Source organism: Megalobrama amblycephala, linkage group LG16 (assembly GCF_018812025.1).
Source record: "Megalobrama amblycephala isolate DHTTF-2021 linkage group LG16, ASM1881202v1, whole genome shotgun sequence".
NCBI lineage: Eukaryota > Metazoa > Chordata > Actinopteri > Cypriniformes > Xenocyprididae > Megalobrama > Megalobrama amblycephala.
This window is the reverse complement of record NC_063059.1, coordinates 16,268,663-16,293,677: the sequence shown is the minus strand read 5'-3', so window position 1 is coordinate 16,293,677 and position 25,015 is coordinate 16,268,663. Positions and strand designations below refer to the sequence as shown.

The window sequence follows — 25,015 nt, the reverse complement described above, 5'->3', positions numbered from 1 at the left end:
GAACAGAAACCATGACAACAAACAAGAGGCGGGAAACTAACAACAAAGAACGTGTGACCAATGAAAAAAACTCTAAAACATGAACTAAACAGAACAAAATACAACTCAAACCGTGACACTGTTACATTATTATTATACATTTGTTTGTTTGTTTTTTGTCATAAAAAACTGAAATAAACACTAAAAACAGTGTATCTCTAAAACAGCGTCAATAGGAAGTTGCATGATGTCTACGAATTATTTCTCAAAAATGAAAATAAACACAAATACAATTTTGTTATGACAACTCTCTGAGTGTTTGGCATGATAATGGACATGAAAATGTTGATATGTTTGGTCTTGGCAGAATAGATCTGCTACACTTCTGTTTCTGTTATTGCTGCTATTGGTTATTGATCCTGCTGCTGCTGTTGCAGAGCAAGTACGGGACTTACTATTGCCAATACATACATGACATGCTGCTGTGAGCAAGTAAGACATGCTACTGCTCTATTAAATAGCATACATGAATTACCTGTAGCAGGGTAGTTTCTAGTAGGGTTTCTGAAAAGCGCGCTGCAGCTGTTACAGCAAATGTTGACCAAGTATTTGAAGGTTGAGCAGTGAGCTCATTGGCTACTGATACAGCAGGGACCAATCAGCTGTGCCCTATAGATAACAATGTGATTGCAAGCAGACTGAGTTCAGGACCTGTCAGTCTGTGCCATCTAGAGATTCAAAACTGAAAGTTCAGCTAAATGTTTCATTGTCTCTCACACATTAAAAAAAGTATTTTAGTACTATACATCAGTGGCGTACGGTCCATATAAGCTGTGAATGCTCTGCATACCCAAGCCATTCTTGGACTCGCTGATTAACATTAACACTACAAATTACTATAAATTACTATAAATTCCTTTGTTTGAGGTGTACCATAAAGCCTACATGATAAAATGTTGGTAAATACTTTTTTTAAAATACTTTTTCATAGTATTTTTCTTTCAAACAACGGTAATTTTTCTTTAAATCTGCCAGTTACAGAGGCTTCCGGGTGAGCTTATCTACAGCAGCTTTTGCGCCTTTGCTCTGTTGTTATGTATCGTCATCATTGTTCCTGTTTGTTGGCCTATGGGGGATTCAGTGCATTGGAAAATCTGTAAGCGGATCGCTTGCCCAAAAGTAAAAATGTGCTGCTGCTTCCAGATTGATCAAATGAAAATCACATTGTATTTGAGACAAAACAAACTCAACTAAATCAAGTGAAAAAAAGTCACAACCGAATAGGCTACTAATAGTTATTATATTATAGGCCAACTTATTTTAATTCTTAATAAAAAAGAATTAAAGAGGTAAATGTAGGCTACTTTCAATAGGTCAAACAAGGAATACTTTCAGCATTGGTGCTATGTGTCATGAGAATAAGCAGCTATAACATTCTGTCGATCAGATGAATCTGCACCAAGCGTCCACACGAGTCCTGAAAAGTGAAGCCAAAGCGTCTGGATCGCCCCCAGGTGGCTGGATGCAGTATAGATCATAAACCCCGCCCTCTCCATGTAATGTAATGGAACGTGAGACAAACTAAAGAGTCAAATTACACATCAAAATGTTTTTTTTTGGTTTTTTTTCAAAGATGGTTTCTGTCATTTTAGAGAATTTTTATCACGCTGATGTTAGTTAAAGTGTTCGTTCTTTAAATAAGTTTGTTTTTAGTTATTTATTTGATGCTATAAAAAGAAGGTTCTGATGTTAAAATCAACAGCTGTGATTGACAGCTTCTAGGAGCGAAGTTGTCACTGAAGCACCAAAGCTCGATCTTCGGGAGGAGATTGGAGCTTTAACTTTAAATTCTACATTTCCAGAACTGTTTATTTCACAACGACATATTGAGTTGTTCTGCTTTATTAACTGATTCTGCAGGAGTGTGGGCAGGACCTTGATATCGTGCTCACTACTGCGCAGACTCAGGCTCTAAGTTCATTATGTGCAGACTCAAGATGTCAGTGCCATATTAGCACACTGGCGGCTTCACTTACTACAACGGAAGAGAGTGAAAGTGTGTCATCCATCTTTTTTGCAGTCTATGATCTGCACCAGCTGCATATTTGACATAACGCACCACCCAGGTTTTAAAAGTCACCACTCGCCACTGCTATATATGACTATTATGTACATTAATAATGATTTTTTTTTTTTTTTTTTTTATACCTAGTGTAAAATTTACACTCTTAGAAAAATTCTCAGTGGAGTTCTATGTACTCAATTTTAAAGAACCCTTTGTGCCAAAAAGGTTATACACATAATATGGTACTTTCACGTTTAATGGATTATTTCAATAGTGAAAAAAAAAAAAAAAAAAAAAAAAAAAACTATATATTATAAAATTATTAATGAAAATTATTTAAAACTAAATCCATAAAATTATCCCATGATGATCCTTTTTTTTTCTTATAAGAGTGTAAGCATCATAACAAAGTATGTAAATACAGTAATAGGAAATTATATGCATACATATTTAGGCAATTATGCCTGGCTTAAAATGTAACACTCAGCTGCATATATATATATATATGTGTGTGTGTAACAGGATTGCCTGTAGGATTGTAGGCAGGATCTCTGCCTGAAGATCTTGATGTGAAAATCTACTGGCATTTTCATCAGATATTTCCATATAAGTTGAGGTCTGCTGTGTTGGTGTAATCATCATCAAAATCATCACACTTCAAATGAAAGATTTTAACAGAAAACAGAGATACAGAAGTCAGATTAGACAGGCAATAACACATTGGATATGCACAAACTATGAATCAAAAGTTATGAAATAAAATATTTCTGTAACACAATATCGGTAAAATATATCGGTAATTACAATAAGATTCCTTAGTTAAATATTAGTTAATGTATTAACTCACATAAACTAACCATGAACAATATATTTGTTACTGTATTTATTAATCTTCGTTAACATTAGTTGATGAAAATACAGTTGTTCATTGTTCATGTTAGTTCACAGTGCATTAACTTGATTAACTGCAGTGCATTAAAATTAACATTAACAAAGATTAATAAATGCTTTATAAGTGCATTTCATTATTAGTTCATGTTAACTAATGTAGTTAACTAATGTTAACTAATTAACCTTATTGTAAAGTGTTACCAATATATATCTATGATCTACAGGAAAGGAAATCAAACACTTAGCAGTTAACAGATGTTCATGTAAGAATAAAGTATACTCACAGAGTAGCCTTTGGCCTTACTGAGGTGAACCATGTGAAAAAATAAATAAATAAATAAATAAAAAATAATCAATTGTTAAAAGCATTCATCAAATTAGTTATTGATAATTGATTTAACCCTTTGATGCACAAGCTATGAAAACCCCTTCTAATGCATAACATGGGTCAAAAATGACCCGTATTCATTTCCTATATAATTTCAATAACGGTTGAGTGTTTCTTTGCTGAATCTTTAAAAGAAATGTATTTTATCATTTATTTATTCCAGGTGTTCCTTAAATATCTTGGTTTTGATTGACAAAAATCATTATGTTCATTTTTTTCTTTCTTACTTTATAAACAAACACAGTTTTTGTTTGTCTACATCAATTTTACACACATGGGTCAAAAATGACCCGTATTCATTTTCTATGGTATTTCAGAGTGTTTCTTCGCTGAATCTTTGAAAGAAATGTATTTTATCATTTATTTATTCCAGGTATTCCTTAAATATCTTGTTTTTGATTTTAACAAATCATTGTGTTTACTTTTTCTTTCTTTTTTTATAAACAAACACAGCTTTTGTATTTCTACATCAATTTTACACACATGGGTCAAAAATGACCCATATAGAAACCTTTGCAAATTTTCACAAGTAGGAACATATTTACTGCAGACAACTATTCATCCACCACACATTTCACCTCTCAACATGGCTGCTTTTGTATATTTGATGGATGAAAGTGATATTATATTTCATATAATAGGCTATATATTATATTTCATAATTTGTATTTTTGTCATAAACCAATGCTACTGGTCACTTTTTACATCTATCAGTGTTCCTGAAATGTAAGAGTTTTGAACAAGGTTTCTGTCCAACAGTGAAAATATATAATAAGTGAATCGATCAACAGTGCTTTTGATTTTCTTTATCTAGAGTGTTAGTGGCTGGTCCTCAACAGAACTGAGGTGGATGATGACATCACTGTAAAAAAGCTGAAAGTATACTTTGCGCACAAACGCAATTTAAATGTGTATGTGCAGGTTGCACATACACAGTTACAGAAATCCGGCGGAAATTATAAAAAGTTACAAAAATCTGTATGCTGATCCTCACATACGCATACAAAAGTGAAGTTTACTTTGGCCTTTAGAATGGTAATGACACACAAAAAGAAAAATCATTCAAAAAGAAAGGAAAAATTAAAATAAGGTGTTGTTTATTGAGTAATAGATGGAATAATGAATGATGAAATTAATTTATTGTAATATATGCAATATAGAAAATAACTCATTCAGGTGACTTTAGACCCATGTTGTATATGTCCAAAACTGTTACTTTTCAGGAACACTGACAGACTTAAAGGGTGACCAATTGCATTGATTTATGACAAAAAATTAAAAATTATGAAATATATAGCCTAATATATTAAATATAATAAGACTTACATCCATCAAATATACAAAAGTAGCCTTGTTAAGATGTGAAATGTGTGGCAGATGAACAGTTGTCTGCAGTAAATATGTTCCTACTTGCAAAAATTTGCAAATATTAAAGATTTCTATATGGGTCATTTTTGACCCATGTGTGTAAAATTGATGTAGAAACTGTGTTTGTTTATAAAGTATGAAAGAAAAAATAAACATAATTATTTGTAGAAAATCAAAAACAAGATATTTAAGGAATACCTGGAATAAATAAATGACAAAATACATTTCTTTCAAAGATTCAGCAAATAAACACTCAGTCTTGACTGAAATACCATAGGAAATGAATACGGGTCATTTTTGACCCATGTGTGTAAAATTGATGTAGACAAACAAAAACTGTGTTTGTTTATAAAGTAAGAAAGAAAAAATGAACATAATGATTTTTTACAATCAAAAACAAGATATTTAAGGAATACCTGGAATAAATGAATGATAAAATAAATTTCTTTTAAAGATTCAGCAAAGAAACACTCAACCATTATTGAAATTACATAGGAAATGAATACGGGTCATTTTTGACCCATGTTGCGCATTAGAAGGGTAGTGATACAAAAATGATTTTTATTAAAAAAGTAAGAAAGAAAAAATTAAAATGAGGAATTGTTATGATCAAAAACAAGTTAATTGAGGAATACCTGGAATACTGAATGATGAAATTAATTTCTTACAAAGATATAGAAAATAAAAACTCAGCCGGGTCATTTTTGACCCATGTTATGCATCAAAGGGTTAAGCAACAATGGTTATGGCTGAATTCAGTCAGACTGAATTGCTTCAAGTGGGGAGCACATAAATTGCTTCAAAAATGCTAACTACAATAAAACATTGATAAAAAATCTAATTGTACAAGATTTAAACCATACATTGGATTGCTATAACAAATAGAACAATATTAGAGTACTAAGCACAGACAGGACATCATTAACATGCCATGAATCTATCCAGAGATTGGAATTTAGTTCACATGCTCTGTACCTCTTTGGTGATGGCATACGAGGTTTGTCGAAAGGCTTGTTTCCTGACACCGTACATATGTTGTTTGCCCTGTTAAGATTCAAAAGACCTCTGTCATACTTAAGTAGTAAACGAGTAGCTTTATATAAATTTGACCCATATAGTAAAAGTTGCTCATGTCAAAAATACTGATAGGTATTGAAGTAACTGTCCACGACACAGTAGAATTAATAGGAAAAAAGATTTATATTTTTAAGACATTTCATGAGTTCCCTGAAAAATTAACTCATGACGTTAGCATTGCTATCACCATAATCTACTGTTTTACAGAACAAAAACATTTACAAAAACATTTATTAGCATCAGACCCCTGCAATTTAATTGATACTAAATTAAAATTGATCAAAAATTCTTAAAGAAATTAAATAATTTATATAAAATATAAGAAACTAAGAATGCAGATACTAACCTGTTGTCGAATTTCCTGTCAATTTGATGCCCTTGACCTCTCCTTTAAAATGTAAAAATAGATATTAGTCTTTAGGATCAGCAGAACATATATTTCCAAGTCAAATTACATTTTTGTTTGTAAAAAAACGCTGGCCTACATAGCTCTTACATGCTTTAGATCTATGGTAGATCTAATTTAACTAACATAACTAGAAACACAGTATTTGTTTCAAGGGCATAACAGTCACTTTAATTCACTGTTTGTTCATTTCTAAGTTTTTTATTTTACTAGAAGCAGGTACTGGGCTCAAAAAGATGCCATAAAGTAATATATATGCAATACAGTCTTTGCAGTGACACAAGCAAACATTGGCAGACTGAAGAGGCAGTGTGTGGATACCTTGAAAATCTACTCCAAATAGACCTCCTAAATCAAAAAGAGGAACAGAAAAAATGCAAATGAGAACATTTAATCTTGTCATATCTTCATTTACAGATTAATGTTTGAACATGTCACCCACAACTGCACAAAAAGACAGTAAAACATTAATTGATACAACCACAAACTGGTGAAACGGTAGTGAAACATTTTCATATTTAAAAATAAATGTTGTGTTGGTGGCTTATGACCATACTGAAGATTCTCAACAACAGTGCTGAATATAGATTAAAAAAAGGGGGCCGTGGGGACTTTTTCAATAACTAAATATAAGTGTAACACAACAGCTTCTGACTGTTTGAATTTGTCAAATTTAATGATAAAACAATCTTTTGTGCTGTATAAACATTAATACTGTGTTCATAATAGAGTGAAATTTACAAGAAATAGTTAATTAATTCTAGACATGGGGCACAACGATACAATTTAAATGCTATTACTTCTCAAAGTTCAGATCAAAATTAAAAGCAATTAATGGTGTATTTTATAAAACAACATGATAACTCACTCCCCCTAAAACCACATCATTAGACCAACTCAATACATTTTTTATATTGCAATAATTTCACAGTGAAGCTCCAAATTAATGTAGATACAATATTAAAAATTGGTTTATTTAAATAATGTGTTTAATTGCATATTTTTATATATGAATGAAGGCCAGTATCACTGATACAAAATACTGCTACTGATTTTTTTCTTCTAATTTTCTTCTCATTTTCAGCCATTACTTATAGCCATTCAACATTAAAGTATAATTGAAAGTAACATTATTATTATTATTATTATTATTATTACATTTAATAGACTTTTAAATTATCACAATTTTTAATTTACACAAACTTTAAGCTGCAGTCCGTAAGTTTTACCCTCAGTGCGGATTAATCTAATGTTTGGTGTCAGTCACCTCATCGGTGTGGATACTGTACTTCAGAATCACAGATTCTCTGTCTTGTAAGTATGACCAAAATAAGAATTTTCACCGGAAAATATCATCTGAACAAGTAACATGTCTGCCACTTTTGTTTTCACCAACTGAGAAAAAAATCATTACAATAAATTGCGTTGCCAATGGTGAATAAATCTAACGATCGCTTAACTCATATCACATCAAACCGTGCAAATTATTATTATTGTTATACATTTTTCTCAAATTGTTAATGTTAACAACATCAGCATTGCATGACAGTGTATTTAGTGTGTATTAGCGTTACTTTATATTTCAATTTCTGTAGCCACTCCGCAGTATGAAGTATTTGAAGAGTTTGGTTCCAAAACGCAATAACTCCATTTTGATTAATTTGAGTAAAAAGGTGTTTTCTTTACCAAGAAAGTGGCAAGATGAAAACCACTATTTTCTGTTTCAAACTTTCACATAGCATCTTTTGGTTATAAAAACATAAAAAATTCAAATCTACATTTTGATTTTAAAAAGTTTATTATAAAACGTATTATTTTTTTCCCCAAAATGCAATAAATCCATGACACTTTTTTTCAAAATGCAATTAATCCATCAATATCAAAGTTATTTTCAAATTGAAAATACACAACAAAGTAAGTTGATTCATATACATGACAGAGTCTCAACTTTGCCAATATTTATCTTATATACAGGCATTTTACTAAAAATACATTCAGCCGTCGCTCCCAAAATGAATCTTGTTAAATTATTTGACATTACCGATTAAAGAGTATCTGGCGCCACCGCACGGTTAAATAAACACATTTGCCGAGTACATTGGTATTAAAAACGGCTTTTAAAAAAGCCTTCAGTGTTTACAGTGGGTGGAATGGAGCGCTGTGATCGGTTGAGCGGATATATCGCGTTCTGCAGAAAAAGGAGACTGGCGTTTGTCGCGTTTTGGAAAGAAAGGGAGAAAACATGACAGAATAACACGACGGATATCGCATTTTGCGCAAAATTAATAAATGACTTTTCAATACCGACCAGATACAATACTGATTTTGGTGGAAACTCAATTTTTTGAAAATGGCGTTTATCGCGTTTTGGAACCAAACTCTTCATTTTGCTTTTGACTTTTTGTTTTTGTCACTGATGATTGTCATTTTGACTAGGGCTGCACGATTAATCGCATGCTGTTCTCACGCGCATTTCGTCAGTAAAGCCGGTTCCCTGATTACCGCTAAATCGCCATCACCTGTTTTTAAACGGAGCGCCTTTTAATAGACGGAGCCGTAGTTCACGGACAAGCCACGCGATATCGCGTTCATTATCGCAGGCGATTCATCTGCGATATGAACGCGATATTGCGTGGCTTTTCAGTGACCTACGGCTCTGTCTATTAAATGCCGCTTCATTTGAAAGCAGGTGATGGCGATTTAGCGGTAATCAGGGAACCGGCTTTACTGACGAAATGCGCGTGAGAATAGCATGCGATTAATCGTGCAGCCCTAATTTTGACCTTTTCTGGATTACAAGTCCGCCATCAAAATAAGTTAATTATTACAGCTGCTGTGAGAAAAGGCTATAAATGATCCACCATCCTCACATGTGATTTAGCCTACTAGCTGGGACACCTTCTTTATGTAAACAGACATGACTTAATGACACAAAGACAAACGGCTGCATGGATCATTTTTAACCAAAAATAAATAAATAAATAAATAAATAAATAAAACAATTCCAGACTGCAGCTTTAAAAAAATCTTCAAATTATTGTTTTTGTTGTTCTTGACCCATGTAACAGTCCTTTAAGATTTTCAGGTCTAACAGTAATATTCATGTAGGAAATATACAGGAATTGTATAAACTAATCTCTTAGTTCTCTTTTTGCACTTGAATGGTTTAATAACAGTTGAATGAATGAGAGCGTGATCATATACTGTAACGCTAGCCAAAGGATGCCAGAAAAAATAAATATATATGCCAATATATAGGCCAGTATATACTGGAAACAGTGTGTGCCTTTATCAGCAAGAGGTATCTTTAAACACATTGTACTTCCCCTCTCCACCTCCGTCAGATGATTCAAAATAACACATCTGCACCATTTACAGTTTGACTCTTTGTCTGATCTCTTTCTCCTTTTATAACACAATAATAATTTAGTAATATTTTTTTTCAGGTTAACAAGTTAAAGACCCAAAGAAAACATATTACCTACCTGCTATCAGTTATATATATATATATATATATATATATATATATATATTATCTGTTTATATTATATATTTTCTGTCAATCATCAATCATCACACAATCTGTAAAACAACTGATCTGAGTTTTTCTACCATATATGTCAATATTCATAATGAATATTTGACAAATCAAATGACAGTACTGATCTCTACTGAGAAACAGGAAGAAAATACATTTGTGAGAAAAGTACAACATTGCATCTGAAGAGGCATAACAGATTAATCTAAAATGATTCCTCAATACAAAAACTTTTGTCCATTTATTGTCCTAGTATAGTAGGACAAGTATGGATTACAGATAGTATCCAGTCCGACAACTTTAATTCCTCCTGATAACTAAGTCTCTGTTCATAAAAGAAACAACTCTATACGTGCAAATATATATATAATGCAAATCAAATTACAGATTGAGTAAATTTCCTCTAGAGGATTTGTTTTGTCCTGGTTTGTTGCAGAAGCTGCATTAGAAGCTGTTGTGTACTTGCCTCTGCTCTCTGCCACCTGGACCACCACTGCCTTCCCCTGAACGAAACCTGGTGATCACACACACACACACACACAGGAGAAAGTCAAGGATTTAATTCAGTTAAAGTTCATTTATAACTGATGGAGGTTTATGAATCATTCAATACAGATGTTAAAAACAGATTTAAAAGTATAGTGATTACCTGCGAGACATTCTTGATAGTCGACTCCATACTCTAAAAAACATTTAACACTTGAGATTATTATAGTAAAACAATTATGATGACTTTTTACTTTCAATTCCATTGTTTACTCATGGGTTCTTATTGTTACATTTTAACATATTCTAATTAGTAACTGTATAATTAGAATGGAAACAGATCTGTGTGGTTTTATCGGCAGGAAGCATCTTTAAGCACAATGTACTTCCCCTCTCCACCCCAGTCAGATAAGACATACAGTTTGATCTCATTGTATTTCTTTTTATAACAGAAAAATAAGAAGACAGACAAAATATTAAATGTCATGGACGAATATTAATGGAGTAGTCCAATATTTTGTAAAGGGGGTGACAAATATGAAAATGACCATTTTCACCTGAGATTTGGAGCCAAATTGAAGGGGGGTAAAAATGACTTTAGAAAGATGACCGCATTATTTTATTTTTACACAGAGATTGGTAGTCTGTTTGTAAAATCTGTTGACTCTTTGTTGCAATGGTGACTGTTCAAAAATGTGAAAAAGCACTTGTGTTTTCCCCCCAAAGTTTGCATTCCTGTAACTCAAGAAGTAATGATATCTTAATAACCTTTTAGATTTTGGTTCCTAGCAAACTTTTCCTTTGGTATCTTATATTTTGATGTCCTATATGGTTCATTTCCACAGATAGGGCGATTTCAATTTGGCTCCTTGAGTAAATTGTTAAATTGTACATTTTCAGGGGTCCAAAACCAAATGTGGGTCACTTTGCAAACACTTTGCATACAACTGATAATTATTTATTTTAAAGGAATATCTGAACAATAAATAATGTTGAAACTTGAAATGTATCTTCTTTACCTTTATCAAAACAATTGCATATAACATTCTTGTCTGAGTACCATAAATATTGTTCCCTTTCAAATGGGAACTGGCACTGTGTCCGAAGACACTTTGGGAAACTCCTCCAGTGTGACCGGAGTCTAAAGCATGTGATTCAAATTTGACAATGTCATTGGCCAGCGACAGCCCGTGATGTGGCTACATGTGCGTCCGTGAGTACAAGAGAGCACCTGTAGTACATGTCAACATCTTCTTTTGTCTTCAGTATCCGTTTGTTTGCCTACGTGTGAACGAATATCATGAAGAAAGGTTAAAGGGTTAGTTCACCCAAAAATGAAAATAATGTCATTTATTACTCACCCTCATGTCGTTCTACACCTGTAAGACCTTCGTTCATCTTCGGAACACAAATTAAGATATTGTTGATGAAATCCGATGGCTCAGTGAGGCCTCCATTGAGAGCAAAGCCATTCAAACTCTCAAGGTCCATAAAGGTACTAAAAACATATTTAAAACAGTTCATGTGAGTTCAGTGGTTCTATCTTAATATTATAAAGTGACAAGAATACTTTTTGTGCGGCAAAAAAACAAAATAACGACTTTTCAATGATATCTATTTTCGCCGATTTCAAAATACTGCTTCGGAGCTTTATGACTCTTTCGGATCTCCAATCAAACAGCTAAACTGCTGAAATCGCGTGACTTTGGTGCTCTGATTCACTGATTCGATTCGTAAAGCTCAGAAGCAGTGTTTTGAAATCGGCCCATATAGATATTGTTGAAAAGTCGTTATTTTGTTTTTTTTCGGTGCACAAAATAAGTATTCTTGTCACTTTATAATATTAAGATAGAACCACTGAACTGACATGAACATGTACCTTTATGGACCTTGAGAGTCTGAATGGCTTTGCTCTCAATAGAGGCCTCATTGAGCCATCGGATTTCATCAACAATATCTTAATTTGTGTTCGGAAGATGGAGTTATGGCTGTAGAACAACATGAGGCTGAGTAATAAATGACATTATTTTCATTTTTAAGTGAACTAAAGCTTTAAGGTTGAGTGTAGTTTGACCTCCTCCCGATCTGAGGTTCGTTCATCTGAGCCCCAGTCAGTCAATGACATCAGGTGTTCAGCCTCTGTGAGTACTGTCCCACTTTACTTAACATACACATAAATTGTAGGAATATGACTGATACTGATGAATAAATAGGTCTATAAGGTAAGGCTATTAAATAGCGGACCCAGACTAGTTTTTGTTAATACAATAAAGTTGGTAATTTTGCATGAGCCACTGCAGTAATTTAAAAATATACAAAATAACACAAAGTGAAAATAAAGTATAGCATTTTGGGGTTATGGAAACAACAGTTACCATGGTAAATACACAATAGGCTACTAACATGAACTGTTAATGAAACATGGAAACTGCTGCTGATGAATAGAATGAACATTTTTGTGTGTGTGAAATGATTGTTTGTTCCTTACTGTTATTGTGAAGCATCCTTGAGCTTTGGAAAGGTGCTATATATATATTAAACATATTATTATTACCATCATACTTGCATGCAAATCCTTCCCAGCTAACACACGACATACTACTTACGTTATTTAATGGTACTTTACTTTTATTTTTTATTACTAATTGACAACGTAACTACAGTTCCCATTCAGTCGGTCACGTTCGACGTACGTCGGACAGACCGACGAATATGAATCTCGCTAGAGAGGCCAATCTACTTCGAGTGTAACTACAACGAGCCAATGCACATTGGCATGCAATCATATGCATCAGCTGCTCGCCTCGCAGCGCGGGTATATAATGAGCAGCATGTATCTTCAGCTGTTCGCTTCGGAGCCGAACCATTCAGTGGTGTCTACGAAGTGTGTGTGTTTACTACGAGTCAGCTTCTTTGTAGATTCCCTTTCGTTTGGTGCAGGCGGACAGCGCAGCAGCGGGACCGATCTCTCTTTCTTTCACTTTCATTTTCTTTGATTGCCTTTTTGAGAGAGCATCACAATACATAGGCTGTTCTCACAGCTGGTGGGCGGTGCACTTCGAGCGCTCAAAGGCTGTTTTCACAGCTGGTAAGAGGGCGGCTACAAAGAGAGAGAGTGCACACGACAGGCTGCACTATTCCCTGTCTGTGTTTTGCAGCGGTCATTCCCCTGCGTGCACCTGAAAGAGTTCTAAAAGAGCACCAAGTAGATTGTCTTTCTAAAGATGTCGTTCTACTTGTGTGTTTCTATGCGGTCGTTATCTCACCGCGGGATGGTCAAATGCTGATCGCGTGTCTGGGCTAAAGCACGCAGGTGGCGTTTGTGGATGAGTCATGTACCCAGTGGGAAGAGACCATCGCGGAGTTGCGTCTCCAGTTCTAAGGGGCAGATGTCGTTCTACTTCAGAGGGTGTCGGGCAGCGGTTTCTGGAGCGCGCTTCCTTGAACCAACCCCCGGAACCCTCATCCATCGTCCGCAGCCAGTAGCTGCCGGGGGAATGCGGTGGACCACCCCTGTCACCGTATCCTTCGGGATGGTCACCAATGAAACTTCTGTGACGATTCGCGTGCCTCTTTCTGGAGTGACAACTGGCTTCGGACCCGGAAAAGCATGCTCCCGGGCCGCCAACAGGGTCGGGCGTGTGGAATCCTCCACCAAGCGAACCCTCGAGGCTTGTGGATCTCGGGGTGAGTCAGCCCCCCACCCCATGTACCGGAGGTGCATGAAGAATTGTGGACGGCACCTTTACTGCCCGAACCGTGTCGGTGGGTCCTCCTCCCTCACCACCCTTGATGGCGGGGCGGGTAAGGGTTATATGTGCACCCCTGTGGAACGGGCCGCACGCCTCTGACGCTATGGCGTTGTTGCGGGGGAAGGACCTGCACGAGGGTGGTCATGACCCGCAAGTTCTACAGGAACTTCGTGCTGCGACGGACCTCGTGCTTTGTGCGACGAAGGTCACGGCGCGGTCAGTGGGTCGTGCGATGTCCACGTTAGTGGTCCAGGAACGCCATCTCTGGCTGTGTCTCGCGGACATGAGGGATACCGACAAAGTGAGGTTCCCTAATTCCACCGTGTCCCAGACCGGCCTCTTCGGCGACGCCGTCGAGAACTTTGCCCAGCAGTTCTCGGCTGTCCAGAAGCAGTCTGAGGCCATATCTCACATCCTGCCGAGGCGGTCAGCTGCTGCACCCCCACCGCCCGCAGCACCACAGGCTGCTTGTCGCCGAGGGCGCCCCCCGCGGCCGCCCCCGCTCCAGCGCCTCAGCAGCAGCCTCCACCCAAGCGGCGCCGTGGAGCCGGTCGTGGTCGGGGTGCCCGCTCCCTCCCCCGGAGGAGGGCCGGGTGGAGAATCTTTTGTTTATGTCTGTTTGTGTTCTTCCGCTGGCCCAACAGCCAGCGGTACCCAAATTTTCAATGAAAGAGCAGTTTCCTTCATCTCCGGGTCCGAAGAGGGCTCGGAGAGCAGTGGGAGGGCAAGCACCTCATCACTCTCATCCCCCTCTTCTTTCGCCAGCGGACAGCAGCGAGCAGCGGGTAACCAAAGCCTTGAATGCTCCCTCTGTCCAGCCGTGGAACCAGGTAAGTGTTGCCCAGCACACTGTGACGCCGCTTCGGGCCGCCTCGCAAAGAGAGCCCCCCAACCCGCGTCCCTGCGTTCCACCTCGCTGCCCCACTGTGGTCCCTTTGGTCCCGCTTGTACGGTCTCTGCGAGCCTGGTTAGCACTCCCCAGTCCGTCTTGCTGGCTCATTCGGACCATCAGGCTCGGCTATGTGATTCAGTTCGCCTGGGCGTCCCCCCAAGTCCAGGGGCGTCCTCTTCACTACTGTGAAAGATGTCGATGCCCCTGTCTTGCGTGCGGAGATCGCAGTCCTACTGGCGAAGGACGCAATAGAGCCGGTCCCTCCAGCCGATATGAAGTCAGGGTTTTACAGTCCCTACTTCATTCTACCCAAGAAGAGCGGTGGGTTACGACCTATCCTGGATCTGCGAGTTTTGAATCGGAGCCTTCACAAGCTACCGTTCAAGATGCTCACGCAGAGTGGCATTTTCGAATGCATCCGTCCCCGGGATTGGTTTGCAGCGATCGACCTGAAGGACGCGTACTTTCATGTCTCGATTCTTCCGCGACACAGGCCATTCCTGCGATTTGCGTTCGAAGGTCGAGCATATCAGTACAGAGTCCTACCCTTCGGGCTGGCCCTGTCTCCCCGAGTCTTCACGAAAGTCGTGGAGGGAGCCCTTGTTCCCATGAGAGAACAGGGTGTTCGCATTCTCAACTATCTCGACGACTGGCTCATTCTAGCACAGTCTCGGGATCAGTTGTGCGAACACAGGGATTTGGTGCTCAGACACCTCAGTCAGTTGGGGCTTCAGGTCAACTGGGAAAAGAGCAAACTCGCCCTGGTGCAGAGGATCTCTTTTCTCGCCTCACAGAGGAACGTGCTCAGTCGGTGTTGAATTGCCTGAATACGTTCAACGGCAGGACAGCGGTCCCACTGAAATATTTTCAGAGGCTCCTGGGGCATATGGCGGCCGCAGCGGCTGTAATGCCGCTCGGTCTGCTTCATATGAGACCGCTTCAGCACTGGCTTCACGGCCAAGTCCCGAGATGGGCGTGGCAACGCGGAACGTTCCGGGTGGCAATCACTCAGGAGTGTCGCCAAGCCTTCAGCCCGTGGTCGGATCCCTTGTTTCTTCGGGCAGGAGTGCCCCTAGAACAGGTGTCCCGGCATGCTGTGGTTTTCACGGATGCCTCGACCACCGGCTGGGGTGCCACGTACAACGGGCTTGCAGTTTCAGGGGTTTGGACGGGACCCCATCTGCAGTGGCACATCAACTGCCTCGAGTTGCTGGCAGTACGCCTTGCTCTGAGCCGCCTCAAAGGGCCGTTATGGGGCAAGCATGTACTGGTCCATACGGACAACACTGCGACCGTTGCGTACATCAACCGTCAAGGTGGTCTATGCTCCCGTCGCATGTCACAACTCGCCCGCCATCTCCTCCTGTGGAGTCGGAAGCATCTGAGGTCGCTTCGCACCATTCATGTTCCCGGTGTGCTCAACCGTGCAGCCGACAAGCTTTCACGAGCTGCGCTGCTGGGAGAGTGGCGACACTCGGGACAGACGCACTGGCACACAGCTGGCCCAGGGGCCTGCGCAAATATGCGTTTCCCCCAGTGAGCCTACTTGCACAGACACTGTGCAAAGTCAGGGAGGACGAGGAGCAGGTCCTGCTAGTTGCGCCCTATTGGCCCAACCGGACCTGGTTCCCGGAACTCTCACTCCTCGCGACAGCCCCTCCCTGGCCCATTCCTCTGAGGAAGGCACTCTTTGGCACCCACGTCCAGACCTCTGGAAACTCCATGTCTGGTCCCTGGACGGGACGCGGAGGTTCTAGGTGACTTACCCCCCGAGGTACTTAACACTCTGAGGTCTGAGGTATCGCCGGCAATACCACCGTGTTTTTTTTTTCTTACCAGTGTGAAAGAGACTCAAAATACTCCGTCAATGTTGCACATACAATTAAGAGTTATACACCATTTTAATCTGTGGAATATCTTCTTTTATTTGTGTACACTCAGAGTAAAAACAAAATGTTGTGCTTTTTGTAAAATAAAGAAAACTAACATGATGCGTGATCTCTCGTCTCCCTCTGAAGGAAGTCCAATCTGATAGTTCTCAGAAAATGAACTGTAACTTAGTGAATACTAATCACAAAAAAATGAGACTTCTGTCTAAAAATACGTTGAGATGTCAGGTTTTAAATCGTGTAAGTCAAATCGAAAACACATATTCTCTGTTTATGTAATCTGTATGAAAAGAGAGCCGTGTCAGAAGTCTGTGATTCAGCTCATTATCCGCTAATGCGGCCACGCCCACGGAGCCAGCGCTATTCAGAGGCAATGCATGCATTCATCGTCTCAATCGTGTATTTATTGTCTTGAAAAGTGTTTTGAATAGCCATAGTTAGCGATCTCTGGCCTCTGTTAGTTCAGTTAGTTCCTGGATTGCCTATTCTTCTTTAGTGCTCAGGCATTTGTGGACTAAAGGTGTACAGAGCGCCCCCTGGCTGCAAGTATTAATTGAAAACACAGTATCCAGCACTCATAGTAATGACAATAAATCCTGAATAAATAGGCCTATTACTCCTCTGTATAGAAGATTGACAAACATATGAGAATCAATATTTCTCCAAATGTGCATGCTTTTAAGCTAAAAGCCTATATGAAATGCCATAGAGGTAACATAATTGTTCAGACACTTTGCATCACAGAAATACATTATATTTTAAAGTATATAATAGTATATTACCTTCATTTTAAATTGTAATAATATTTCACAGTATTGTTTTTTTTTCTGTATGTTTGATTTACACCATGATGAGCTTTGAGACATGATCACAGAGTGTTTTTTTCACAGCTTACCTGACTGAAAGAGCTCATTATTTATGCAGGTCATTAGAGCTCTTTATGCAATTCTTTTGTCTTCACAGGTGAGAATCACCCATTATTCATGATGATTCACGCCTCCACGCATACTGTGTTTCTTGACCAAAGATGTTTTAGAAAATTTAAATCTCTCTATTGTTTTATATGAAGGAGTAGGAAGGATAATTTTTACATAATTTTGAAGCAAAAACTCTAGTCTACAATCTCCAATACCCACATATACACATGTATAATATTATTTTTTTGGCCTTATTTCAGTGACTTAAGTTTTTTGTTTTTTCAATAACCACGCATAAACGTTATTCCTTCAAAAACACAAACATGTACATACATGTTCCTCACATATTATGGTAGCCTAGTTTGTGCTGAATACAAGTGTAATGACACTTTTTCCATTAATATGTTTATGAACAACTGGAAAAAGCACAAATGTCAGGGCATGTCAAAACTTCTCCAGGCCCCAAATCAGTCTCAGACTCCAGAGGGTTAACACCATCACTTCGGCATGTGCACCGTCTACAAGACGTGCTTACGCCTCGAAGTGGAACCTGTTCGTCGAGTGGTGTTCTTCTCGCCGAGAAGACCCCAAAGATCGATCAGAGTCGTGCTGTCCTTCTTGCAGCAAGGGTTGGAGCGTAGGCTGTCCCCCTCCACCCTCAAAGTCCACACTGCTGCTATCTCAGCTTACCACGACCACATAGATGGCAAAACTGTTGGTGAGCACGACCTGGTCGTCAGGTTCCTTAGGGGGGCGAGACGGTTAAATCCTCCTCGACCTCCCTCCATACCCTCTTGGGACCTCGCTCTGGTGCTTCGAGCACTTTAGATTGCTCCCTTTGAGCCCTTGCAATCAGCAGACTTAAAGATTCTGTATCTGAAGACTTTGCTGCTGGTTGCATTGGCCTCCATCAAGAGGGTAGGGGACCTGCAGTCATTTTCGGTCGACGAATCGTGCCTGGAGTTCGGGCCGGGTGACAGCCACGTGGTACTGAGACCCCGGCCTGGCTATGTGCCCAAGGTTCCTACCACTCCCTTCAGGGACCAGGTAGTGAGCCTGCAAGTGCTGCCCTCGGAGGAGGCAGACCCAGCCCTGGCTTTGCTCTGTCCAGTCCGCGCTTTGCGACTGTACATAGACAGAACTCAAAGCTTCAGGACCTCAGACCAGCTCTTTGTCTGTTACGGAGGCCAGCAGAAGGGAAAGGCTGTCTCCAAGCAGAGGATGGCCCACTGGATAGTGGATGCCATCGCCCTGGCTTACCAAGCTCAGGGCATGCCCTGCCCGCTCAGGTTGCATGCTCACTCCACGAGAGGCGTAGCATCCTCCTGGGCGTTGGCTCGTGGCGCCTCGCTAACAGACATTTGTAGAGCTGCGGGCTGGGCGACACCTAAAACGTTCGCTAGATACTATAGCCTTCATGTCGAGCCGGTCTCCTCCCGTGTTCTCGTCTCAGGTCAGAGGCACGGAGAGGCCCCGGCTTAGTGTCGGCTTGCTGCGCTACATGCGCTCTTTTTGCTCCAGAGAGTCCCTACGGGCAGACCCTGTTGAGTCCTCCGGTTACCCTTCGGCAGCTGACGTGGCGGAGCATCTGGCGCCAGGCCTATACTCCATTGCATCCTTGAGAACCGGATTTAGGCTGGGTTCCATATGTGTGACCCTACGGGGATCCCATATGGTTTTTTTCACGGTTGCTCCTAAACGAAGCCCGTGTCTTTCCCTCTGGGAGAACCCATCTCTAATCGAATTGAAGTCACCCCAGTTCTTCATATGTTGTACAACCTACAAGGTTAGTCCATATGTTCTTCTCCACATAACTCCTTCGGGGAAGGATGTGGCTTCCGCAGCATTCCTTTTCTAACGAAAGGTTATGCTTTCCCAGCGTTATCCAATAATCTCACTGAATGGGTTTGGGAACAACAGTGATCGATCCTCTCTGTGTGTTAGCCCTGTCCCACCGTCCGCAGGCAAGGGGGTTCAGGTGGCTTATAACAGAGCACTGGAAGAGGGCAGCTCCTGTGGCGCTTTGGTAGGGATTCCTATTCGTCAGTCTGTCCGACGTACATCGAACGTGACCGACTGAATGGGAACGTCTCGGTTACAAAGGTAACCCTCGTTCCCTGAAGGAGGGAATGGAGACGTACGTCCCGTCGCCACAGTCGTTGTCCTGCTGATGCTGCCGCCTGCTTGGTTCGGCTCCTCAGCGAAAACCTGAAGATGCAACGCACCTGCTGCTCATTATATACCCGCGCTGCGAGGCTAGCAGCTGATGCATATGATTGCATGCCAATGTGCATTGGCTCGTTGTAGTTACACTTGAAGTAGATTGGCCTCTCTAGCGAGATTCCTATTCGTCGGTCTGTCCGACGTACGTCTCCGTTCCCTCCTTCAGGGAACGAGGGTTACCTTTGAAACCGAGACTCTTTGCATGCTCGTCTTTCTCTTGTGCTTTATTTTTGAAGTGATATACAATGCATCGCAACCGCATTTGCTTGTGCAATTAAAGAGTGCATGCTACGAGCACAGTATAACATCTGACAGGACAGGAAAGTTTGGTTTTCTGAGGTGAGAGACTTTTTATTTCATAACAAGCTACAAAAATAATGTTAGAATAATAACACTGACATTTGAGTTTGGCTGGTCTCCTCTCGCTTCAGAGAGTCATTCTGCTGAGGCCTCCGCTCACCTAATCTCCAGTTAAACTGTCTGGCCCTCTGTACGGTTAAGCCATTCAGCAAAATAGACCTTGTAACCAATTACAACAATGTGCCGGCAGGCTTTAGCATATCATTAACTATTGACTGCTCTGAAGCAGGAAAGTCTCGAGAGAAGCCAGGTTATCCCTGTAAATTTTCTGTTGATATGAATAATTGTGTAGATTTATCAATATAGCGAGTCTATTACGATGTTATGATGAACTATATGCCTTTCTCTACTGATGTTCTGAGTTGTTCAAAGCGTTTCAAATGATACTGATTGTTAGAAGGTAGATGTCTGACTCTGTCTGAGATGAAGAATGGGAATGGTGTGTGTAAAGGCCAGAACACACCAAGCAGACGCCGACGAACTAGTGCCGACGAAAGCAGACTGCGGGGTTGGCTCACGTCGGCAGCATCTGTGTCCAAAGTTGCCCTGCCACACCAAACCGACGCTAAACAGCCGACGGCCAAGCAGCACATCAGTTCTGCGCCTGCATGATATGAAATGCCTTTCCGAAACAGCAGGCGGCAGTAGCTGAACAGCCAATCAGAATGATCATATGGCCCGATGGCCAGACGAGGTCCAACGGCAATTCAACATGTCGAATCGGCCGAAACAAAGCCGACGAGGACCAACTTCAGCCGACGGTGCGGAACACACCGAGGAAACGTAGTCGGCCGACGAAGAAAAACTGCCCGACGGCCGACCGTTGGCTTGGTGTGTTCCTGCCTTAACATTAGCAACACATGTTTGATAGCTGTTTGATAGTCAAGCAAAAAGCTAATTATATTAATTCATATTAATTGAACCGTCGCAAGGGCTGTGTGCGAGCGCATTTACTTGAAGTAAAGCCAATAAAGTTCATGTTTTTGTCATTCGAACTATTTTAATATTATAAAACATAGTTAAAACAATATTGCTCTGTGCCTGTGACCGTGATTCATGTGCATATTCAGTAAGTGTGGAATCGCACGTCAAGTTCTGAGAGAGCTATTCAGTCCATTATAAATTCTGATTTTGGCCACCTCTGGAATGGATCAAACCATAGATATTAGCCTACCTGATAAGTTCTAGTAAATATGCTGGAAATCCGTGCTCATTCAAGGATGTGCATTTATTTCATGTATGTGAGTGAGTGGAGGCGGGGCTAATTTGCATATTCATTGATCCGTGTATATTAAATGAGGCAAGAGTGTAGAGTTACATTCAAGCTATTTTAAGGAATGAAGAATTTTTTTCATTTTTTTTTTTTTTAAATATGTCATTTTGGTGATCAAAGATGAGTTTTAAGGGATAAAATAATTGACTACAGGGGACTTGAACTAGTCTTACAGACACTGTCTAGACAAACCTCAGGCTTTACATGGACGGGTGTGCAAAAAAGAAAAAAGAAAAAAGAAAAAAAAAGGTAGCATCCTTATATGGCGCTGTTTCCATCACGACTCTTTCCCTAGCAGTTGAATAGTCACCAATATATATATATATATATATACAATATATATTTTATTAATTCTACTTGTTAAATTCTATAAATATTTAATAATTTTTCACCTTTTTAACCTCTGCATTACTACTTTCTTACATCATGCACACATTTTTGAAGGAGCGGGAGAGCATTAATTACAGAAACTATTACCATTAAACATTACAGAAACACCAACACTGTTAGTTTAGGGCTGATGTGGCACAAACCTTACATCGGGTGGTTGTCTAATAAATGTGTTAAGCATATATATATATATATATATATATATATATATATATATATATAGTTTGTTTTATCAGCTTTTTAGAGTACACTACTATAAATAACCATCAAAGTTCACAGACATGGACTCAAAGCCACAAATTTTAAAATCAGTACTATAATGTTCCCAGGTAGAATTGCTGTTTACTCACCCATTGTTGTTTCTGGATTGGAGATCTGCAATGCGATTCCTGGGAAAGATTTGGGTGATTTAAAACAAAATATAACTGAAAGGTACCAGAATGTTGTAATGCAGTGTTTCTCAACTCCAGTCCTACCAGAATGCTTTAAATGTCTCACTAAATAAAACACTTGATTTAACTTATCAGCTTCTTAGTGTGTTAAATAGGGAGACATCTAATTCATTCTGGCAGGAAAGTCCCAAAGACTGGAGTTGAGTAACACTGTCATAATGCATTCTTAAATGCTCACTGTATAAGTACAATGTTTTAACAGAATAAGAAACAGTCCTGCACCGATGTGCACGTGAAATAGTGTGCATAGATTCAGTTTACAAAACATAGAGGGAAAAAAAAAAAAAAAAAAACACACACAAACTAATTCAAAGTTCAAGATCCATTGAAAATTAGTAATAAAGTGACAACAAAATACCAAAGAGCACTAACAAAAAAGTGAGTGTGCGCAAAAAAAAAAAAAAAAAGTTTCAGTTCATCTTGGACTATTCAGTGCTTAAACCTAAAAAAAAAAAAAAAAAAAAAAAAACTGTTTCTGTTGTTGTCACTTAATATGAGAATCTTTAGTAAAAAACTGCTTTACAATAGAACTTGAACTTTTAATTTGTTTGGTGTGCAGTTTCCCTTTTTTGTGTGTGTGTTTTAACCCTCTACAGCATAGTGTTGCCCTCTTAAGCCCTATGTTTAGTACATTTTTCTTTAAATGATTACAACAAATTAGAAAGGTCAAGGAAGTACCAAAGAACAGTCCAGTGAGGCGTGGGACTCAAGATCAAGCACCATTTGAAGGTGGGATGTCCTGTTCTGACACATGGTCACAGGAGCATATGGTGTGAGAAGGCGGCAAGATTATTTGCTTTAGTAATCTTATTTAAAATTACATGAACTGTACATAAAAAATGTGTGTGTGTGTGTGTGTGTGTGTGTGTGTGAAGGTGTAGAGAAGGCTTTTTTTATTTTGCATGTTCAGAAATTCAGTTTTTCTTTTTGTTGCCTCAGGGCAACATTGTGCTATAAGGGATACTTTTCAAGGATGTTTTGGACAATACCTCACATTGGCATTAATGTGTTATTAGAAGGGAAGATGCAGGGTTCCTGGGTATGAAGGAACACCCAAAGTGATTTGCAAAAATTGTAATTTCACAGCAGAGAAGAACTGCTTTTTGAAGTTTCGTACGGAGTGAAATCTTATTACATGAAGTATATTATTTGACATGACACACTACATGATACAAACCTATGCATGTATCAGATTCAATATATCAGTGTCTTTCAAGTGTTTTTAACCTTTTTACGTAATGTTTTTTTTTTTTTTTTTTTTTTTTTTAAAGTTGTGATTTTTTAAGTTTGTGAAATTACTTATGGTAATTTTCACTTATGGTAATTTGCCTTGAGGCAACGAAAAAATATTTTGGGGTTGGGGGGGTTTTGGGGGGGGGGGGGGGGGTCAAAGAAATGTTTTATAAATATAATGTTCCAAAATGAACCAAAAAAAAAATAAATAAATAAATCATTTGCCATCAACGTGTGCAGTAGAGGGTTAAAAGAAACCAATTATAAATAAAATTATGCAATTTACTCAAATTTTAAATGTAATTAATATAAGGAATTTACTCAAATATCAGATATTTTCAGGAATGCATTCCTTAATATTACTAATTGATATTTATTTTAAAATCATATGCAAACTCACTTGTATCTCTTGACAACGAAGAAACACAGTAATCCAACCAAAAGAGCAGCTCCAAGACCAGAGATGGCTGGTATGATGATGTGGTTGAGAGTTGCTTGTTCTGGTTAAAAATAAAAATCACTTAATTACTTAAAATTATCACTTATAACAATATATAAACAGAAGAGTTTTATTGTTATACCTTTCACAAAGATAGGCTGTGTGGCTTGCATTTCACCCCGGACACTCCCGTGGTACTTGACAGTGCATGAGATAGAGTTGTGATTATCCTCTTTTGTTGGGGTGAAGGTAAGGAGAGATTCTGCTTCCCATTTTCCATGACCAATGTCCTTATAGCTCATGATGACATTTCCAGGGTGGCTCCAGCTGAGAGTGGGCTGATGGGATGGACAGGTGTGCCGGACAAGCATTTGAAGACTGTGGGTTCACCCTCTTTCACAGCCATGTTAGCCTGCAGCTCTGGTTTTGATGCTTGCTCTATACATATATTTTGAATGACGAAACATTCATTTCACATAGTAAATAAAAAAAGAGCTTATTTACTAATTATTTAGTCACAAAAACATAATTTGGACTCTTTCCATTTTTTAGTTTGCTTTCTTATTTTGTATCCTATTTATTGTAATTATAGGTTATAGGTTAAGAGCTCAAAAGCACACTTACCAATCATATTAATTCTCACACAGTTTTCCATAAAGGAGTACTTGTCTTTTTCAGATGTCTCTAATTCCACCCTGAAACAATACGGGCCGTTGTCATGGTTTTTGATTTCATCAATCTCCAAGGAGCAGTTTAAATCACCCAGTGACCCAATCAGTTTTGTACGACCCTTGAAATTCTCTATAACCCTTGTAGGATCATTGTGATAGATGAAATCCTCCTTGTTCTTCATGTGCCACATGGCTTTAATACGACTGGAGGGCTGTTGTTCAGCAGGGTATTTGAATGAACAGGGCAACACGACACAAGATGAGACCAGAGCCTCCATTTCAGACTCTACCTTCACCTTCCAAACATCTCCAAACACGACAGCACC

At 39.2% G+C, this 25,015-nt stretch overlaps 1 pseudogene; it reads right to left on the bottom strand.

Annotated features, from left to right (window-relative positions):
- Positions 1-387: 387 nt before the first annotated feature.
- Positions 388-25,015, bottom strand: LOC125249409 (annotated as a pseudogene).